At 43.5% G+C, this 22166-nt stretch overlaps 1 protein-coding gene across 5 annotated transcripts in view; it reads left to right on the top strand.

The window, feature by feature from the left end:
* The window catches only part of Grb2 (growth factor receptor bound protein 2), an 80370-nt gene that overhangs the window by 33472 nt on the left and 24732 nt on the right, over positions 1-22166 (top strand). The window lies entirely within an intron of this gene.

Below are 22166 nucleotides of genomic sequence, written 5' to 3'. Positions count from 1 at the left end.
ATTGGTTGAGATGGGTCATATCTATCAGACTTATTGCCTAGTGTGGTTTGAACCATGATTCTCCTGATCTCAGCCTTGTGAGTAACCCGGATTACAGGCATGAGCCACCATGCTTATCATTGTGATTACTCTAAAACAGAGTAAGCTGAGTGGTAACCCACAGCTGTAATTTTTTTTTTTTTTTTTTTGGTTGTGGGGCTTGAACTCTGGGCTTGGGCGTTATCCTCAGCTCTTGAGCTCAAGGCAAGTGCTCTACCACTTGAGCCACAGTGCCACTTCCGGTTTTCTGAGTGGTTTATTGGCGATAAGAGTCTCAGGACTTTTCCTGCCGGGGCTGGCTTTGACCCAAGATCCTCAGATCTCAGCCTCACTGGCAACCAGCAGCTGTAATCTTAATTACTCAGAATGCTGAGCTCTGAGGATCATGGTTTGAAGCCAGCCCAGCAGAAAAGACCCTTGTCTAACCAGCAAAAAGCTGGAAGAAGTACAGGTGGGGCTCAAGTGGTAGAGTGCCAGTCTTGAGTGAAGAAGCTTAGGGTACCCTGGGCCCTAGTTCAGGGCCCAGTATCAGCATCCCCACAAAAACAAAACAAAACAACACCAAAAACAACAACAGAGTCCTGGTAGGATTACAACCCTTTGGGAAAACTACCAGACCCGCCAATCCCTCTTCTGGGTATATATCCAAAGGAAACGAAATCACTACCTCATAATGATGGCTGTATTCCCCTGCTTGTGGCAGCATTATTTACAATAGCGAAGACACGGACACAACCTAACATGGATAAGGAAACTGCTACGTACACATACAGTAGAACCTATTCAGCCATGAAAAAGGAAATCCTGTCGTTTGCTACAAGGGAATCGACCTGCCATGAAAAGTTTGCATAATTTTCCCTTACGCGTAGGATCTGAAAAAAGAGGAAGGAAAAAAAAACTAGACTGAAAAAATCAGTGGTAGAACACCTGCCAAGCAGAGTACAAGCCAGAGTTCAAACCTTAATACTGCCAAAAATAAGTAAATAGAGCCATGCGCCTGTGGCTCACACCTGTAATCCTAACTACTCAGGAGGCTACTGAGGATCATGGTTCAAAATCGGCCCGGGCAGGAAAGTCCTTGAGACTCTTATCTCCATTTAACCACCAGAAAACTGGAAGTCGTGTTGTGGCTCAAGTGGTAGAGCTTACACCTTGAGCTGAATGGACAAGCAAAAGCAACCCAAGGACAGTGCCTAAACCCAGAATTCAAACCCCATGATCGACACCCCCCACCACCAAAAAAATAAGTAAAGCCAAATGTGTAGAGATAGAAAAAACATATGATGGAGCAGAGGAAATAGGGAGATGTGGATCAAAGAACACAAGTAGCAACAATTTGGAGAAATAAGTGGAAAGATGTAAATTGCAACATGAGGACTATAGTTGGTAATGGTAGAGTGTATTCAGGATCTTTGCAATAGGAGATGATAGCTGCTCTTGCCTCTGGGAGGAAAATGAGCAGCTGCGTGATGGTGGGTATGTTCATTTGTTTCACTGTAACAACAAACTTGTACAATAGTGTTGTACACCTTAAATATATACACAGATGGAGCTAGGAAGGTGGCTCAGTGGTAGAGTGCTTGTCTTGCATGCATAAGGCCCTGGGTGCAATTTCTTAGCACCACATAACTGGAAAAGCCGGAAGTGGTGCTATGGCTCAAGTAGTAGAGTGCTAGGCCCAGAGGTCAGGCCCCACGATTGACAAACACACGTGCACACGCGCGCACACGCACATACACACACACATCCCAAATAATTAAGATTTGGATAAGCAGAAAGGAGGAGAGAAGGGCATTTCAAGAGGCAATATTTACTGAGGGTTGGAGTATAAGTGTAATATAAGTTTAATATATTGGCTTACATAATATATTGGCTTAATCAGAAAATTCAAAGATAGATAAAGATCAGATATAATTTAATCAGGATTCCAACTCAGCATCTCTGACTTTTTGCCTCTAGCTATGCCTGTAAATAACATATGTAACAGCTGCACAGGTTTTCATTAGATGCATTGTGTCATAATTGAACATTCCAACTACTGTTAGATATTTTAGGATAACTCCTTTTTCCCCTGCTATTTATAATAATACTTAGGCAAGCATCCTTGTTATAAAGAAAGAATAAGACCTGATACATGATAAGATATGAATATTTTAAAGTGATGAAGAGGAAAATAACTATGAAAGTAATATTTCCACATAGACTTGGACAAGTCTCAGAGAAGATAGTTTGGGCAGATGGATTGGACATGTGCAGCATGAGATATATTCTTCTAGCTCTCCTGTTTGGCTTTTGCCCCTCCCCCCCCACTCACTGGTTATTGTTTCTGATTACTTCCTACTTTTTTCTTTTTTGTTAGTATGAAGGTTTGAATTCAGGGCCTCACACTTGACAAGTCAGCACCTGCTGTATGACCTGAGCTGAATCCCAGCACCTATTTTATCTTTTAAAGACTTGTGCCAGGCGCCAGTGGCTCATGCCTGTAATCCTAGCTATTTAGGAGTCTGAGATCTGAGGATCATGGTTCAAAGCCAGCCCAGGCAGGAAAGTCCATGAAACTGTTTTTTTTTTTTTTTTGGTCTGGTCGCTCTACCTCTGAGCCACCTTCCCAGCCCCTGCATTGGATTTTTTGTTGTGGGTCATGGGGCTTGGACTCAGGGTCTGGGCACTGTCACTGAGCTCTTTTACTCAAAGCTAGTGTTCTACCACTTGAGCCATAGCTCCACTTCCAATTTTCTGGTGGTTAATTGAAGATAAGAGTCTCAGACTTTCCTGCCTGGGCTAGCTTCCAACCACAATCTCAGATTTCAGCTTTCTGAGTAGCTAGGATTGCCAATGTCAGGCACCACCACCCAGCTCGCATTAGTTTTTTTTGTTTGTTGGTTTGTGCCACTTCTGGCTTTTTTCTTTTTGCTTATGTGGTGCTGAGGAATCGAACCCAGGGCCTCATGCATGCAAGGCAAGTGCTCTACCACTGAGCTACCTTCCCAGCCCGCATTGGTTATTTTTAAGATAAGGTGTGATTTTATGCCTGACTGGCCTGGGCTGCAATCCTACTCCTTGAGCTTCCCTGTGTCACTGGGGGCATTAGGCATACATCCCTTTGTAAAGCCATCCCCAGGTGGGATGGATAATAGGTGTGTTCCACCTCACCCAGCCATTGGTTGTGATTAAATCTTTTGAACTTCAATTTTCCCAGGCTAGCCTCAAACCTCCATCCATCCCTGGATCTCCATCTCCCAGGTAGCCAGGATGACAGACTTGATTAACTCTTAACTTGCCTCTATTCATATTTTCTATCTCTAACAGCTCCATTGTACTTTGATTTGAAGCTTTTCATGTGGATGTTTGTAGCAGATTGTAGCAGATGTTTTTAAAGTGAAACTAAGCCATCTATTAACTACTGTAGTTGTATAAGATTGAACTTCTAAAGCAGCACCTTACCAGAATGACCTATCCCTGCTCATCTCATCCACCTTCCCACCTTTAACATCTATTTAAGATGTAAAGCTCTGGAGTGAAAGAACAGTTTTATTCTCTGTAGTAAAATAGAATTCATTAAAGTAGGAGTCAGAATTTCTTGTATCCCAAGATTTTGTCCAAGAAGATTAAAGTGATTCTAGCTCATTGATTTTAAGGTTTGGTTTTGAGACAGTTAAAAGTAGATCTGGTGTCACATGAGGCATTAGTTTCTGCCTCTTATGGACTTTTTCCCAGTTTAAACATGAGCCATCTGGGTGGGCAGCAGATGGAACTGCAGTAGGATTGGTGTCAGCTTGCAGATGTCTTATCATAGCAGTCCCTTGATAGGGAACTGCCAGGGGATGTCCTAAAAATAAAAATAAAGATGGGCAGTATCTGAGAAGAAGCTAATAAGATAGTACAATCTTTTTCTTCTCATGGATGACAAGTAGAGGTTCTAAACTGCCAGGAAAAACCAATTTTGATTCTTCCTTTCTTCCTTCCCCTTCCCTCCCCTCCCCTCCCCACTTCTCCCTCCCTCCCTCCCTCCCTCCCTCCCTCCCTCCCTCCCTCCCTCCCTCCCTCCCTCCCTTCCTCCCTTCCTCCCTTCCTTCCTTCCTCCCTTCCTTCCTTCCTCCCTTCCTCCCTTCCTTCCTTCCTTCCTTCCTTCCTTCCTTCCTTCCTTCCTTCCTTCCTTCCTTCCTTCCTTCCTTCCTTCCTTCCTTCCTTCCTTCCTTCCTTCCCTTGGTGCTATTACATAGCTCTTTGACACCGCTTTTTTGCTCATACCTGGCACTCTTACCATTCGAGCCTCTCCTCCAGTCTGGCAATTTGCTAGTTAATTGGAGATGAGTCCCCTAGATGTGTCTGCCCAGGCTGGCTTTGAATCTCAATCATAATACATCAGCCTCCTGAGTAACTAGGATCGCAGGTGTGAGCCATTGGTGTCTGCCTGAGCTTTTTCTTTTCTTCGTTCAGTTAGACCAGGCTGACTTTCAACTTTTTCTGCCTCCTTCCAAGTGCTAGGATTATAGATGTGTGCAATGACTATTTCTGGCTGAGTTATGCTTTTTTCTTTCTTTTGTTTTTTTTTTCCCCTAACATAAAACTAGAGTTAGAACAATACCAAAAGGAGACTCTTGGGCTAGGGATATAGCTCAGTGGTAGAGCACTTGCCTAGGATGCAAGTTTGGGGTTCAGTCTCCAGCACTGCCAAAAAGTGAGAGAACCTTGAGCTAGTGTCATGAATATTCCTATTGTCCCTGTAGCCAAAAGAGTTCATTGTGCAAGAATATCTTTTTTGTTGTTGTTGTTGGTCATAGGGCCTGAACTCTGGGCCTGGTCTCTCTGTCCCTCAGCTCTTTAGCTTAAGGCTAGTGTTCTACCACTTGTACCATAGCGCCACTTCTGGCTTTTTCTGCTTATGTGGTGGTGAGGAATGGAACCCAGGGCCTCATGCAAGCAAGGCAAGCACTCTACCACTGAACCACCTTCCCAGCCCAAGAATATCTTTTGTTAACTTTTTGGTACACAGTCACTATGTTGACTTTTTGGTGTACTTACATTGCCTATATCTTTGTGGGGTTTTTGTTGTTTTGTTTTCATTTTGTTTTTCTGCTGATATTTGAACTTAGGGCCTGGGTGCTATCCCTTAGCTTTTTTGCTCAAGTCTGGCATTCTACCACTTGAGCCACAGCTCTGCTTCTGGTTTTCTGCTGATTAATTGAAGATAAGAATCTGGCAGACTTTTCTGCCCAGGCTGGCTTTGAACTGCAGTCCTCAGCTCTCAGCCTCCTGTGTAGTTAGGACTGCATCTGTGAACCACTGGCATCTGGCATTTTGTGTTTGTTTTGCCTTACTGGGGTTATAGCAGGTGCCCTACCACTTGAGCCATCCATCTCTTTTGCAGTCACTTTCTGCCTGGGCCTGCCAGGACTGCTATTCAATTTATGCTTCCTTTTGTCACCAGGACGATAGGTATGCATCACTGCACCAAGCCATTGTGATTACAGTGTAGCTGTGGCTACATTAGGTCACTGGTGTGAAACATTCTGCCTAGCCATTGCTTTATATAGAGCCTGGACTGGCTTCCAATCATAATCCTCCAATCTCTGCTTTCCAAATCCTAGGATTACAGGTTGGAGCCCTTAGTCTTGCTGTCTTTGTGTTCCTTAGCTGACTTGTTCTTAGGACAAACTCTTTTAAAAATTTAGAGCTGTGGGCTGGGAAGGTGGCTCAGTGGTAGAGCACTTGCCTTGCATGCATGAGGCCCTGAGTTTAATTCCTCAGTACCACATAAATAGAAAAAGCCAGAAGTGGCACTGTGGCTCAAGTAGTAGAGTGCTAGCCTTGAGCCAAAGAAGCTCAGGGACAGTGCCCAGGTCTAGAGTTCAAGCCCCGGTACTGGCAAAAAACAAAAATACTCAGAGTCAGGTGCTGGTGTCTCATACCTGTAATCCTAGCTACTCAGGGGGCTGAGATCTGAGGATCACAGTTGGAAGCCAGCCTGGGCAGGAAAGTCTGACTTTTTTTTTTTTTTTTTTTGGTCGGTCATGGGGCTTGAACTCTGGGCTTGGGCACTGTCCCTGTGCTCTTCAGCTCAAGGCAAGCACTCTACCGCTTGAACCACAGTACCAATTCCCGTTTTCTAGTGGTTTTATTGGAGATAAGAGTTTCTCGGCCTTTGCTTCCCGGGCTGGCTTTGAACCGAGATCCTCAGATCTCAGCCTCCTGAGTAGCTAGGATTACAGGCATGAGCTGGTGAGCGCTGGTGAGCGCCCAGCTGAGAGACTTTTATCTCCAATTAACCATCCCAAAACCAGAAGTGGAACTATGTCTCAAAGTGGTAAAGCACTAGCCTTGAGCAAAAAGACCTCAGGGACAATGCCCAGACTATGAGTTCAAGCCCCATGGCAGGAAAAAAAAGAAAAGATACTCAGAGAAATTTAGAAATCAGGAGCTGCTATGAATGGAAGTTGAGTAATCTGCTCTTTAACTGATTTTAGAGGTGTTCTATCCAGTGTTTATGGGTAGATATTAGGGCATATAGTGGCCAGAAAAGATTTAGATCTTAATGTTAGAAACCAGGAAGTCTGTGTGGTGGAATATAATCTTCCCACTCTTTAACAGACATAGGAACTTTTATTGAAGCATGATGTTCAGAACAAACCTACTGTTGGGCTTTTAAAAGGTCTTATACTTTTTCCTGGGTACCTGAAGCATTCATTTCCCTTCCTTTCTCCTGTTTCTGTCCATCTCACACAGTTCTCATTTTCTCTCATAGTTTCTCATTTTCTAGACACGTATTCTTTTTTTCTATCTCCAGATTGGGAAAGCTTTTAATATTTAGCTGTAGCACTTTATTTGGTTGTCAGTATTTGTCACATTAGTAACTGGGGTAGCATGGCTGGAGGTGGGGGGCTGTCCTGCCCTTTTGAAGATTGGCCCACACACCATTGTACTTAGATACCCACACAGGAAACAGAGGCAAGCTGGCTGGATTTTGAATGCAAAAGCATGATATTGTGGGTGGAAACGTATAGTTTTAGAATTTTTAAAATCAAGACAAAGCCCCTGCACCTGATGTAGCAAGTAGAGTCGAGTTTATAAACAGAACTTTTGTTTGTTTTCCTTGTCTGAACACCCAGCAATTTGGAATGCTTTTAAGGTGTTCAAATCAACATATTTAAAAATATCTGCCGCCTCCATTATTAAAACTTGTGACTTACGTATGTCCTGAGTAATTTGGTAAATGAGTTGGCTCTTATTCTCAACAGGGGTGATTTTTCTCCCCAAAGATGTAATATGGTTCTTAGAAGATTAAAACACACACATACACACTGGTTTTTTGTTTTGTTTTGTTTTGGGTCAGTTGTGGGGCTTGAGCTCTGGGCCTGGGCATTGTCCCTGAGCGCTTCAGCTTAAGGTTAGTGCTCTGCCATTCAAGCCGCAGCACCACTTTGGTTTCCTGGTGGTTTATTGGAGATAAGAGTCTCATGGACTTTCCTGTCCAGGCTGGCTTTGAACCATGATCCTCAGATCTCAGCCTCCTGAGTAGCTAGGATTAGAGGCATGAGCCACCGGCGCCTGGCATACACACTGGTTTTATGTATAAAATACGGATAGGGATTTCACTGTGTGTTATAGAACTCCTGCCTCTTCCTCTGTCTCCTAAGTGCTATGATTTATAGGTGTATGTCAACACTCCTAATGCGATACTGCTTTTAGTACTCTTTGTAAGCAAATATTATTTAGAGATGTTAAAACTCAACTGGAGAACTTTCCTCAGGCCCACCTCCAAACTATCCCCCCATCCCCAGCCACCACACAGGACTGATAATTCATTGTCCTGTATGAGTCTACACCCATTCTCCCATCATTTTTATTGTTTTTTTTTTTTGTTTGTTTTTTGTTTTGTTTTTACCGGTCATGGGGCCTGAACTCTGGGTCTGGGCGCTGTCCCTCAGCTCTTCAGCTCAAGGCTAGTGCTCTACCACTGGAGCCACAACGCCACTTCCGGCTTTTTTTTCTGTTTATGTGGTGCTGAGGAATCGAACCCAGGGCCTCATGCTTGTAAGGCATGCACTCTACCACTGAGCTACCTTACCTTCCCAGCCCTCTCCCATCATTTTTAGAATATTTCCTCAAAATACAGAGTATTTCTCTAACCGTTCAAGATACTTAGCATTAGTACTTGCAAGCAGATAATTTAGTACAGCAGCTGTGTAATGTGAGCCTAGATATATGAAAGAAACAGTATTTCCTTGTAAGTTAGGCAGTTGGAAAGGAGCTGACAATGATTTATGATGACATTTAAGTCAAGTGTTTGGGCCCTTAAAAAAAAAAAAGATTTCCCTTATTTCCATGGCAGGGTAGCTGTCTTAAGATGTTGCCACCTGTAATTTAATTTATTGCTCTTTTAATAAAGGCAAGTTAGCAAAAAATATTTTCTGAGAATCAGATAGCCAAATATGAAGTGAGTTGCAGCTTCCCTTCTTAACTCTGTTTGTAGCCTAGGCCCTTGACTTCTTGAGCCCTAGCTGGTTCATGTGTAAGTGAAAGTATTCTGCCCAGAATACTGTTTATAATATAAATAATAACAGTTGGACAGCAAGTATACTGTGTGTTGGACTTTTGTAAAGTTGTAACTTGAAAAACAAAAGGAGGGGCTGGGAAGGTGGCTCAGTGGTAGAGCGCTTGCCTTGCATGCATGAGGCCCTGGGTTCGATTCCTCAGCACCACTTAAGCAAAAAGAAAAAAGCCAGAAGTGGCACTGTGGCTGAAGTGGTAGAGCGCTAGCCTTGAGCTGAAGAGCTGAGGGACAGCGCCCAGGCCCAGAGTTCAGGCCCCAAACTGGACCCCCCCCCCACCCCCCCCCAAAAAAAAAGAAAAGGAAAATGAAGCATATAGGGCTCTGACTTTATACAGTTTTTGTGAGGCGGGGGGGGGGGGGGGGGGGGGTAGGGGTCGAAGACCAGGACTCACACTCAGTTCCTGACACTTTCCTCATTGGCTAGCTGTCTACCAACCCGTTCATAAGCAATTTATCCAAGACCCAGTGATGCCATGTGACCAGAGCTGGGGAAACAGGAGCATTGGAGTCCATGCTCCAAGTTGCCCTTGTTCTATTTCCACCACACCTTGCTTTTGGGTCAGTGACCCCTTACAGCACAGACATATGCTGTTTGACCTACATTGCATGGATAAGGGGATTATGTTTATATGGGTTTTTAGGTTAATTCTTGGAAACTGTCTAAAATGAGATACTTTGTAACTAAAGTCCCTTGTTTGTGGAAGTGAATGTGTGGCACAAGTGGTAGAGTGCCAGCAATAGCATAAGGCCCTAAGTTCAAGCCCTAGCACGTGCACTTGCACCTGTGCGGGCACGTGCGCACGGGTCGCGCGCGCACACACACACACACACACACACTTGTTATTAGCATTCATGATTGGAAGATCTCAAAAAATCCCATCTGGTCCTTTGATTTTGGAAAGCAGCTGATTTTTTTTTTTTTTTGAGGGGGGGGGGTGAGAGGGAGGAGTGTGTGTGATGGGCTCAAAATTACCAAGAATTGTTCCCAACAAATGAGAAAGTGGTGCCTTTTGTCCAGAATTATCCTTCCTGGGCATATACAAAGATGAAGGGATAAGTAGTTGCAATCTATCGAAACTGTATTTTTTGAAACATTCAGTTATTGTGAATAAAATGAAAGCCAGCTGTTAAACATTCATCAAATAATTACATTTATTTTTACATTCTTATTTATATTTTTAAAATTTTTGTCGATTGTGGAGCTTGAACTCAGGGCCTAGGCAGTGTCCCTGAGTTCTTTTGATCAAGGCTGACACCCTATCACTTGGAACCACAGCTCCACTTCTGGTTTTCTTGTGGTTAAATGCAGATAAGAGTCTCATGGACTTTCTTGTTCCAGCTGGCTTTGAGCCATGGTTCTCAGATCTCAGCCACCTGAGTAGCCAGGATTACAGACATGAGCCACCAGTGTCTGGCTCTTATTTACATTTTGAAAGTAGTTTATTATTTCTTCTAAAAGAGAAAGAACTGAATTGTGGTGGGAGGATGTTTTCCAGAACTTGAACTAAGGGCTTCATACTCTCCTAGGCTGGCACTCTGCCACGTGAGCCACAGGTCTACTTCTGTATTTTGATGGTTAGCTCGAGATGAGTCTCTTAGATTTGTCTGTTCAGGCCAGCTCTGAATCTCGATCCTCTCAGCCTCCTGAGTAGCTATGAGTTCTGTAGAATATTGTTTCTTCAGCAAAGATTTTTCTTTGCCAGAAAAGTCAAACTTCCTAACAGTTACTGAATGCCCTTGAGGATACCAAAATTAACAGATGAAGCTCCAGCCCTCACATAGGCTCAATCTAGTAAAGATGACAGCTAATTGGAACTCTTGAGACAAGTATGACAGTAGAGCTGTGAAAACAATACAAGGTACATGGTTATTAGAGAAGGTTCTTACATTTAATAAGTCTTTCATTGTGGTTCCTAGGCAGTGGGCAGAGTAGATACAGCCTGGAAGTCATTAAACACCCAGGCAGTTGGGCAACTGCAAGTAGCTTTTGTGTGGTTAGAACTTGGAGTTCAAGGGAAAAACAAGCAGGAAGATGCACCTAGAGGGTTAGGTAAGAGCCAGATGGCAAAAAACTTTTGAGTCCAGTGTGAGAGTCCAGTACAATGCTCCTTCACACCAATCAAATTGCTGTTGATTTCTCCCACCTGATTGTGTTTTTTTTGCTATATTAGTCAAAGATGAGTTCTCTGTACTTTAACCCCTCCATCTTTAATAATTTTAATTTTAAAATTCACTGTCCACCCCAGTAAGTACTGAGGAGGAAAAACAGCTTTTGTAAGTAAATATTTAAACTAAAACACAATGCCTGTGTAAATGATTTGATGCCAAATTGCATTGTACCTAAATTGTTAAGGGAATAATCAGTGGCCAGTTAGGTGGGAAGGAAACCCAGGAAGTTTACTAGAAGCAAAGAAAGTGTTTTAGGTGAATGAAATGGTCATTTAGGTTACATGCTGCCTATAGGCTAAATCAGAGAAGGGAAGGGAGTAGACTTTATACTTCAGCTACAGGAATTCATCAATGTCCTTCATAAGCGACCTTGATGAGTGTGAGTGAGAACAGAAGTTCAAAGAAAGGAATGGACACAGGGAAAGGGGCAAACTGCTAGGAAAAGTCTGTGTCTCCGTGGTGGTTGTGTAAATTTCATGCAAAAAGAAAATACTATAGCTGTAGTTAATAATTTATATATGGGGGGCTGAGAAGGTGGCTCAGTGCTTTCCTGGCATGCATGAGGCCTTGGGTTTGATTCCTCAGCCCCACATAAGCAAAAAAGCCGGAAGTGGCACTGTGGCTCAAGTGGTAGAGCGCTAGCCTTGAGCTGAAGAGCTGAGGGACAGTGCCCAGGTCCAGAGTTCAGGCCCCACAACTGACTGATGATGATGATGATGATGATGATGATGATGTAGATGTACATAGGGAAGTATTTAGGGGAAAGTATACTGATGTCTGCAATTTTGAAATGCATCAAAAGATTCCTAAAAGGAATAGGATTGTATAGACTGATAAGTTTGTGACACAGCACATGCTGGTGTAATGGTGAATGGCAAATAGAGACAAAAACTATTGATGGTGTGGGGAAAGAGGGAAGAAAATAACTGGACAATTATGTCCTTCAACAGTGAAAAGCAGACTCTGCACTGAGGTGGAATTTTATTTTGCTAGGAGCATGAACAGAAGTAAGGATACAGTAACAAGTAATTGTGACAAGAACTTCTTTTCAAGATCTCGTTTCTTTTTTTTTTTTCTTTAGTGAAATAGGAAAGGAGAGGAGGTGCCATTGACACTTGAGATAGTAATAGTCCTTGAGGAGAGTGGAGGGTGAATGGACAAGAGAAAAGCCAGACTTTGCAGGTCTCATGACTGCTACGCAGGATTCCAAACGGAGAGCTGAACAAATGGAAGGAGAAATGAGGAAAAGGAAAAAAAAACTAATTTCTCAAAGCTGATGCATGTGAATTTCCACGTAGGGCCCAGTACCCAGTATAGTGAATGAAAACACATTCACACTCAAATACATTATTGTGAGATTATAAAAATTTGACAGGAAGAGAGAAAAAGAGAGAAGGCTCTAGCCTGGTGTGGTGTCTGTACTCATAATTCTAATACTCCCAGTGCTGGGGAGGATAAGGCAGGAGGTTTTTTTTTTTTTTCTGGTTTTGGGACTTGAACTGTGGGCCTGGGCACTGTCCCTCAGCTCTTCAGCTCAAGGTGAGTGTTCTACTACTTGAGCCACAGCGCCACTTCTGGCTTTTTCTGCTTATGTGGTGCTGAGGAATCGAACCCAGGACCTCATGCATGCAAGGCAAGCACTCTACCACTGAGCCACATTCCCAGCCCCAGGCAGGAGGTTCTTAATAACATGTAGATAAAAGGACATCCTGAAGAATGCTACAGACCAAGCAAGCTAGAGGTTTAACTAGTGATACAAAGTACTTGCTTAGCAAATAACTTGCTTACACTGAGCATCCTCCAAAATTGGTGTCTTTCAAGTTCTGAGGGAATTAATTGTATTCATCCTAGAACTCCACTGAATTCTGATAGAACCAGCATTCAAATGCCAAGTGGAGTCAAGACATTGTCAAAGGACTTAATGACCTCTTTCCACCCAGCATATATATATATACGCACCAGTCCTGGGTCTTGAAATAGGGTCCTGGGTACTGTCTCAGAGCTGTCACTTCAGCCACAGCTCCCCTTCTTTCTGGCTTTTTGATGGTTAATTAGAGATAAGAGTTATATGGAGAGGGCTGGGAAGGTGGCTCAGTGGTAGAATGCTTGCCTTGCATGCATGAGGCTCTGGGTTCAATTCCTCAGCACCACATAAGCAGAAAAAGCCAGAAGTGGCACTGTGGCTCAAGTGGTAGAGTGCTCACCTTGAGCTGAAGAACTCAGGGGCAGTGCCCAGGCCCAGAGTTCAAGCCCAGGCAAAAAAAAAAAAAAAAGAGTTATATGGAGACTAGCCACTGATGGCTCATGTCTGTAATCCTAGCTACTCAGGAAACTGAGACCTGAGGATTGCGGTTCAAAGCCAGCCTGGGTAGGACAGTCCCTGAGATTCTTTTTTTTTTTTTTTTGGTCGGTCATGGGGCTTGAACTCTGGGCCTAGGCCGTTAACCCTCAGCTCTTCAGCTCAAGGCGAGCGCTCTACCACTTGAGCTACAGCGCCACTTCCGGTTTTCTAGTGGTTTATTGGAGATAGGAGTCTCACGGTCTTTCCTGCCCGGGCTGGCTTTAAACCACGATCCTCAGATCTCAGCCTCCTGAGTAGCTAGGATTACAGGCGTGAGCCACTGCACCCATCTCCTGAGATTCTTTTCTCCAATTAATCACCAGGAAACCAGAAGTGGAACTGTGGCTCAGAGCAGTAAAGTGCTAGTTGGACAAAAAAGCTCAGAGTACCTAGGCCCTGAGTTCAAGCCCTGTGACTGGGGGAAGAAAAAAAAGGCGTCATACAGAGTTCTTGCCTGGTGGTCCTCAGATCTTGGCCTCCTGAGTAGCTAGGATTACAGGTATGAGCCACCAGCACCCTTTTTTGTAAAAGTAATAGAGTACTAGCATAAAGGCCTAGAATGTAAAAATCAAGAATCCAAAACTCAGTATATCCCATTGAAGAAAAAAATCTCCAAATGAAGAGAGGCATTGGAAGAAAAAAGTATTATAGACTTTTATGTACCATCCCTAAAAATTGTAATTATTTGAGAATATAAAGGCCAAAAAAATTATTTAAGCCTATTAGAAACCCTAGAAAGTACAGAAGGCCATCCAATAAAGGAAGTTTGTTTTTTCGTTCAGTTGTGGGGCTTGAACTCAGGGTATAAGTGCTGTCCCTGAGCTTTTCTGCTCAAGGCTATCACTCTACCACTTTGAGCCACAGTTCCACCTCCAATTTTCTGGTAGTTAATTGTAGATAAAAGACCCTCATGGACTTTCCTGCCTAGTTTGACTTTGAACCTCAATCCTCAGATTTCATCCTTCTGAGTAGCTAGGTTCATAGGCATGAGCACCAACACCAGGCAGAAAGTAGTTTTTAAAGCCAGCTTAACTGTTTTCTTCTCCCAGAGCTATAGATTATGAACTATAGATTGTGAAAGTTCAGTTGGATATCAGATATAAAACTCATGACAGGAAGTCTTTTTGCTTTGTGGAGATGGGGTTCGTTTGCTTTGTGGAATGATAGTATTCCATGTAATTGCAGACAGCAATGAGATCTTAGTTGATCATAATATATCAGATCATTGTTGTGATATAGGAAAGTACTTGTCATTTAGGTAAGAAAATGATATATATATTTTATTTATTTATTTTTGTCCTGTGGTTTGAACTCAGGCCTGGGTGCTGTCCCTACCATTTCGAGCCACAGTGTCACTTCTGGCTTCCTGGTGGTTAATTGGAGATAAGAGTCTCAGACTTTCCTGCCAGGCTTGGTCCTTGAGCGGAACCACCAACTTCAGATCTCCTGAGTAGCTAGGATTACAGGTGTGCAAACTTCAGATCTCAGCCTCCTGAGTAGCTAGGATTACAGGTGTGAGCCACTGGCACCCAGCTGAAAGTGCACCTTTGTATGCCTGGTCTTTCTGTTTCCAAGCAGCCTGGACATTATTCTGATATTCTGTACTGTGGTCCATCCAAAGTCATCCTGTTTCTCCTTTAAATGTCTTGAGGAATCAGGAAGTTGTTTTTCTAGACTGAAATCTAGGGTCTGACACACCCATTGTTTGCATTAACACATCCTATTATTTGGCATTCCTAGTCCCTCTCTGCAGGTTGTGATGTTTCTGTGGGATGAAAGTGCTGATTTTTCCACACTGAGCCTTATGTGTGCTTAGAGATAAAAACTATAGGCGGAGGAAGGCTTGGCTTGTCAACTTTTGATGGGACATGCCAAGTGCAGTGTGTTCAGTCTTACTGCCCCACCCCTAGCCCCTCAGAACCTGCTCCTTCTGAGCCTTTGAGCCTGCAGCTGCCTAAAGGAGGCCTGAAGTGCCATAATTATCAGCCAGGCCTCCGCCCCAGCAGCAAAAGGAGGGGGTAATTTAGCCTGTCTGTTAACAACAGTTATATTTGTTTCTCATCTTGTTGGAAGTTCTCAGAAAAAAAGTTGCTGCATTCTAAATTCGAATCCATTTTCTTTCTGAAAGTGTCATGAAAGCCCCAATGTCACGTTGGGTTGTTTCTTTCCTGCTTTTCTGGAGACAGAGTTTTGCTACCTATGTCACTTCTGGAAGTAGAGAAAGTTTTTTGTTTGGTTTGGTTGGTAGAGGTTTTGTTTAGTTTTTGTTTGCCAGTCCTTGGGCTTGAACTCTGGGTCTGAACACTCACTGCCAATGAACTTTTGTGCTCAAGGCTAGCACTCTACTACTTGAGCCACAGCTCCACTTCTTAGCTTTGTTTAGTTAACTGGAGATAAGAGTCTTACACTTACCTTCCCAGGCTGGCTTCAAACCATGATCCTGCTAGGATTATAGGCATGAGCCACCAGTGCCTGGCTGGAAGTAGTAAAAGTGTAAATTACAAGGAACAAGCATAAGAATGACTATGCTAGTTAAAGTGGGATATTTCCAATAGTATCTCTCTGAATTGGTTACTTTTTTTAAAAAAGCAGTATATATAGCTGTTCTTAATTGTATATCTGTTAAAATGTCACCTTCATTCTCCTTGGAGAATGGGATCATTCTTCACAAATGAGATTTTACTTTTCCTACATTTGATTGCTTATAGTAGAGAATAATTACACATTTTCATTCTTTTTTTTTTTTTTTTTTTTGGTCCAGTCGTGGGGCCTGAGCTCTGGGCCTGGGCGCTGTCCCTCAGCTCTTCAGCTCAAGACTAGCGCTCTACCACGTGAGCCACAGCGCCACTTCCGGCTTTTTTTTTTCTGCTTAGTGGTGCTGAGGAATAGAACCCAGGGCCTCATGTATGCAAGGGAAGCGCTCTATCACTGAGCCAACTTCCCAGCCCATAATTACACATTTTCTAGAGTTTTAACTGCACCACTTTGAAAAGCCTATGATAATGGATAAAATTTGATTTCTCGTTCTATAGGAGCTCTATCTTGCAGAAGTTAGAGAACTAAAGATTTAGCTCAGTGGTGAAGCACTTGTCTAGCATGCTCAAGGCCCTGGTCTTCATAATCAGCACCTCAAAAAAAAAAAAAAAAGTACAGAGTAGTATATTTTGGGGAGAGAAGGGCAAATTTAAATTCTTAATGCATGTGGGGTTTTACATGTACATTTTGGAAACTTCGAAGAGCTAGACTTCCCCTACCTGGTCTAAATCTCTCTTAACTACCTGGTCTTCTTACTGACCTTCTTATCTGTCTCAGGTCAGCATGCCATACTCAAACCATAATTTTAATTTTTTAATTTTTATTTTGCTAGTCCTGGAGTTTGAACTCTGGGCCTGGGCACTTTCCATGAGCTTCTTTTGCTTAAGGCTAGCATACTACCACTTGAGCCACTGCACCACTTCCTGCTTTTTCTGAATTTGTTTATTGGAGATGAGAGTCTCGTGGACTTCCCTGCCTGTTCTAGCTTTGAACCATGATCCTCAGATCTCAGCCTCCTACATAGCTAGGATTACAGGTTTGAGCCACTGGAGCACGGGGCCAGAATTATCTTAAAGAGAAAATCCCAGAGTCTCCATCCTGTCCTCTTAAATTCTTCACTATCTGTTAGAAGCATCTTTCTTTCTGCCCTCCTACACTTACTCCATAGCTCCATTGCTACCTAGTTCACTTGGACTTAACACTTCAGTTTCTAGAATGTGCTAAGTCCCTTCCTGTTCAAGATCTGTTACTTAGACTCTTCCCACTACTTATTTCTCTGTTTTCACTCAAATTTTCTTTCTCTACTCCCAAGCCTACCTTATCTAAATTCTGCTCATATGTAGAGCTTCTGAAATTTCCTCAACTCCCTTCTTTGTACAATTAAGTCTCTTCAAGATGTGCTTTTCTCGCAAAGCACCTTCAACTTTTTCCATCATAGAATTACTATGCCTGAAGCTATAATGATCTTGTCTGTCCACTATCCACTCCTTGAATGAATGGTTACCTCTTCATTGAATCTTCAGACTCTAGTGTAGTTCTCTACGGTATCCACTCTCATATGTTTATTGTCTGTTTTGTTGTTGAGCTGAGTCTTACCATGCAGCCTAGGCTGGCTTTGAACTTAAGATCTTCCTGTCTTAGCTCCTGAGTGTTGAGATTACAGGTATGTTCACCACCGTAACAGATTCCTCCTTTAGTTTTCTGATTTGTTTGTTTTGGGCAGTACTAGGGTCTGAACCCAGAGCTTGTTGTTTGCTAGAGCCATACTCGCAGCCCCTTAGGCGTTAATATTCATCTTTGATGGCTTTATTAGAACAAATTCCCAAGAATGACATTACTGGGTTAACAGGAATAAAGATTCAGGTCTTTGATATAATATGGCCAAGTTACTTTTTATAAACCCATATACCTTTTCCAGATTTTTTTTTTGGGGGGGGGGCAAGGGGCAGAGATTGGTCATGGGGCTTGAACTCTAGGGCTAGGCGCTTTCCCTGAGCTTTTCTGCTCTACTACTTGAGCTATAGCACCACTTCCAATTTTCTGGTGGTCAATTGGAGATAAGAGTCTCACAGACTTTCCTGCCTGGGCTGGCTTTGAACTGCGATCCTCAGATCTCAGCCTCCTGAGTAGCTAGGATTACAGGCATGAGCCACTGGCGCCTGGCTCCAGATTTTTTATTAGCTTATATTAGTATACAGGAGAAAAATTTCATTGTTATATCTCTATAGACCGCCTCTGTCACACTCCCTACTCCCCTCTCTCAAAAAAAAAAATAGCATCCCCAACAGGTTTCCTTGTTTCATTTTCATAGTGGGAAATAATCTATTTTGACAGTATTTAACCTCCTTTAATCTCCCTGCTAGCTGAACTCCCTCTCACTTGTCCCCACACACTGCCAGTCTATTTCTCTCCCCCATCTCCCCACAGATAAACAACTTTGATTGAGTTTCTCTATGCTGCCTTCATGTATTCTTGTAGTGTGTTACAAAGTTACTCACACTTTTTCCTTTCTCCCGTTCCTTTCTCATTCTGAGTAGTCTCTTAGTTTGATTCATGTTCTGTTTGAATAAATAATTACTGATTTGGATATGCATACATAAAACCCATGTACCCTTTTATATATATATCACTGAGAGTATAGTTTGTTTTCATATTTGCCAGTATAGTCACCCAGAAAGGTACAGGAGTGGTCAAAGGTCTGAGTCAGAAAGAAGCCTGAAATTAGCCCCTTGATCTAGTTATTTCGGGCCATCCTGATGAAAATGTGTCCTTGAAGATTTCAGGACTCTAAGGCTCTTCTTCCTTCCCAGTGGTGGTAGAGGGAGCAGGGAGGAGAGCTTGTTCTGTGTGGCAGCAGCGTTTCTGCACTGGAGTGACACTGCCAGCTGGTTACCTGTTAGAGATTGCTTGATGGAGCCAGAGCCAACTGTCCAAAAGGCATGTAATTACCACTTGTTACTTAAACATATGACAGCTTCATCACAGGAGGATGGCTTGGCAGAAGACAGCAAGCAAAATGTGATTAAACAACAAAGGCTCCTTTAATTTAGACCCAAGTGCAACATAAGTGGCGATTACTTTGCTGCTTGTGCTCTCTGACATAGTCTGAGTGCCTCTACCTGTAAGTCCTTGATGGTTTTAGACTATTTAAAGTTGTGTTTTTTCTAGTTCCTCTAGATACAAGTTGGACTTTCCACATCAATCATGCAATAATTTTTGTGTGTGTTTGTGCCAGTAGTAGGATTTGAACACAGGGCCTCACATTTCTCTTGTTTTTTTCCACTTAACATTTTCACTTAATGCCAATATGCTCTCCCACCTGAGCTACATCTTCTAGCTTTTACTGTTTAATTGGAGAAGGAGATAGGAGTCTCAATTTGTCTGTCCAGGCTTACTTTGAACCTGGATCTTCAGATCTCAGCTTCCTGATTACCTTGGATTAAAGGCATGAGCCACCAAACATCCTGCTAACATGGAAACACATTGCTATAGTCAACTCACAACCAGCAACTTCCCGTTATCACTTTTTACTCATTCCCTTATTGTTCACATACATAGCCCCTGTAGTTCATAAACACTTCTGCGGATGGGTACTGTCTTTCCTTCTCCCTTTAGACCCATCTCAGCTTCCTTACAAATGCTTTTAGAAACCTGGATGCTGGTGGCTCACACCTATAACTCTAGTTACTCAGGATGCTGAGATCTGAGGATCAGAGTTCAAAGCCAGGCCAGGCAGGAAAATTAGGGATATGAGGACTGGGAAGGTGGCTCAGTGGTAGAGTGCTTGCCTTGCATGCATGAGGCCCTGGGTTAGATTCCTCAACATCACATAAGCAAAAAAAGAAAAAAAAAGCTGGAAGTGGCGCTGTGGCTCCAGTTGTAGAGCGCTAGCCTTGAGCTGAAGAGCTGAGGGTCAGCGCCCAGGCCCAGAGTTCAGGCCCCACGACCGGACCCCACCCCCCCACCCCCCAAAAAAGTCTCAGAGCCAAGAGCTGGTGGCTCACGCCTGTAATCCTAGCTAATCAGGAGGCTGAGATCTGAGGATCACAGTTCAAAACCAGCCAGGGCAGGAAAGACCATGAGACTCCTATCTCCAATAAACCACCAGAAAACCGGAAGTGGTGCTGTGGCTCAAGTGGTAGAGCACTCACCTTGAGCTGAAGAGCTGAGGCACAGAGCCCAGACCCAGAGTTCAAGCCCCATGACTGACAGAAAAAAAAAAACAAAAAACGAGTGTCAGGACTTTTCCTGACAAAGCCCAGGCTGGCTTTGAACCATGATCTTCAGATCGAAGCCTTCTGAGCAGCTAGAATTACAGGCATGAGCCACCAGCACCCAGCATGTTTTTTGGTTGTTGTTGTTGGTTTGGTTTGGGGTGGGGGCGGGGGGGGGGGGTTGTTTTTTGTTTTTTTCCCTAAAGTAGTTGGTCAAAGTTGGATGCTTCCTGCGTTGTTTGTTCCATGACAAATGTCACTTAATACAATGAAATATCTCCTTAATACATTCCCTAGAGGATACAGAGACCTGATTTGAAGATCATTTCAGCCCTAGTCCTGATAGGAAACAAATGAGATTATTGAGACTGCCAGTTGTGGACAGTGTTTCTTTAGAAACACTGGATAAAAAAATGAGGTAGACTAGTGGTAGAGTACTAGCCTTGAGCTGAAGAGCTGAGGGACAGCGCCCAGGCCCAGAGTTCAGGCCCCAGGACTGGACCCAAAAAAAAAAAAAAGAGGTAGAAAAAAGAAGAGGAGCATCCAAATCTGGAGGAGGAAAAGGCTTTGACCTTCATTGAGTGACCAGGGCTGTACAGACACCTCGCCATGGAGAAGGCCAGGGAAGTGGATGTGCCAGTATTCCCCCTGCCTCCCTCTACTTCTAGGGAAGAACACTGGGAGCAAGGGAGCCATTGGTGTGGTCCATTCAGACCCCAGAGCAGGAGGTCCACAGCCTGAGGCAGATGGCATGTTCGAGGATAGGATTGGCTGCCTGCTTACGTTACGCTTTTTTACTTGTGGACTTAAAAGACAGACATTTGCCTCTACTATATGTAGCAGTTTTTCTGAAGCACTTTCCAGAAAAAGTCCGTGCACTGCCAAGAGCGAAACTCTTTTCCCAACCACAGGCATACATACACGTGCACCATTCCTGGGGCTGGAACTCAGGGCCTGGGCACTGTCCCTGAGCTTCTTTTTGCTCAAGGGTAGCACTCTACCACTTGAGCCCTACCTCTAGCCTCTCAGTGACTTCTGATGAGCTTCTGGAACACTCATGTTTGAACTCCTTAATTTGTATGGCGTTGTCTCTGCTGCGTCACCACAGAGCAGCTTTTGGTTCCCCCTCAAGTGTTTCTTGCTGACAGCCCTGTCCACTAAGTCAGCTCCCTCTGTTTTCTGCTCCCTGGACTGTACTGAACCCAGATTTGCACTTCAAAGTTTTCTTTCCCTATTTAACTGTTCCCTATTTAACTCTGCACAGGCCAAGCAAAACTAATAACGATGTAAATGGGGAATGTGATCCACCTAATTCATACTTCCCTGGAAAGTTGGCCTTGTATCTTCTATACTGGTGTTAGATGATCTTTGCTATTTGGAACTCAGATATTTTCTGTTGAACTGAGGGTCGCCTGGTATCTGTGACTGCCCCTCTTTTGGCACCCACCTCATTGCACTGCCCTGGTAGCTTGCTGGACAAGACTTTGGGGAGGCCTGTATTCTCTGTTCGCCTAGCTGTGGCCTGGTGCTTTGGCTACACATTGCTTATCCAGTGTAAGCCACTGTGACTGTTGAATTTTTTCAGATGTACAGGAGTTCCCCTCAGTTGGAATTCCCTGATCTGTCTGTGTATCTATGTGTGTATATTTCTGCCCTCTCTCCTTTTTTCTCCAGACTCCTGTAGTTGGACATTTCACAGAATTATTCTGAGAGCAGTCAGAATGGAAACTCTTTGTACTACTTCAGTAGAAAGAGTTTATTTTGGGTATTGCCTATACATTTCACTGCTCCTAGTCACATAAGTGTGAACTACCTTCCTGTTTTGTTGAAATTACCATGAACAACTTTTTTTTTTCTCCATGGCAACTGAAATGGAGAGATTGAGGAGAATAGAGTTTATTTTTTGAGTACTAAATTATTCGTCAAAGAAAGAAAAATATCCCAGAATGTGGTCAGTCTTCCTAATTGTTTAACTTCCAGCATCTGTGGACATCATAAAGGAACTCTTACATTTCAAAAGATGCATGCATGATTCTGGCTTTCGTTTTGTTTTGCTTTTTGGGTCCCATCGTGGGGCCTGAACTCTGGGCCTGAGCGCTGTCCCTCAGCTCTTCAGCTCAAAGCTAGCGCTCTACCACTTGAGCCACAGCGCCACTTCAGCTTTTTTCTTTTTGCTTATGTGGTGCTGAGGAATCGAACCCAGGGCCTCAGGCATGCAGGGCAAGCGCTCTGCCACTGAGCCAACTTCCCAGCCCGATTCTGGCTTTCTAATGTGTGTATATCTGTTTTTCTCTCTACGTCAGTCTGCCATTCA

This window comes from Dipodomys spectabilis, unplaced genomic scaffold, assembly GCF_019054845.1.
Source record: "Dipodomys spectabilis isolate Male_0828 unplaced genomic scaffold, ASM1905484v1 ptg000329l, whole genome shotgun sequence".
NCBI lineage: Eukaryota > Metazoa > Chordata > Mammalia > Rodentia > Heteromyidae > Dipodomys > Dipodomys spectabilis.
The sequence above is the reverse complement of the archived record's forward strand: the minus strand, read 5'-3'. Positions and strand labels throughout refer to the sequence as shown.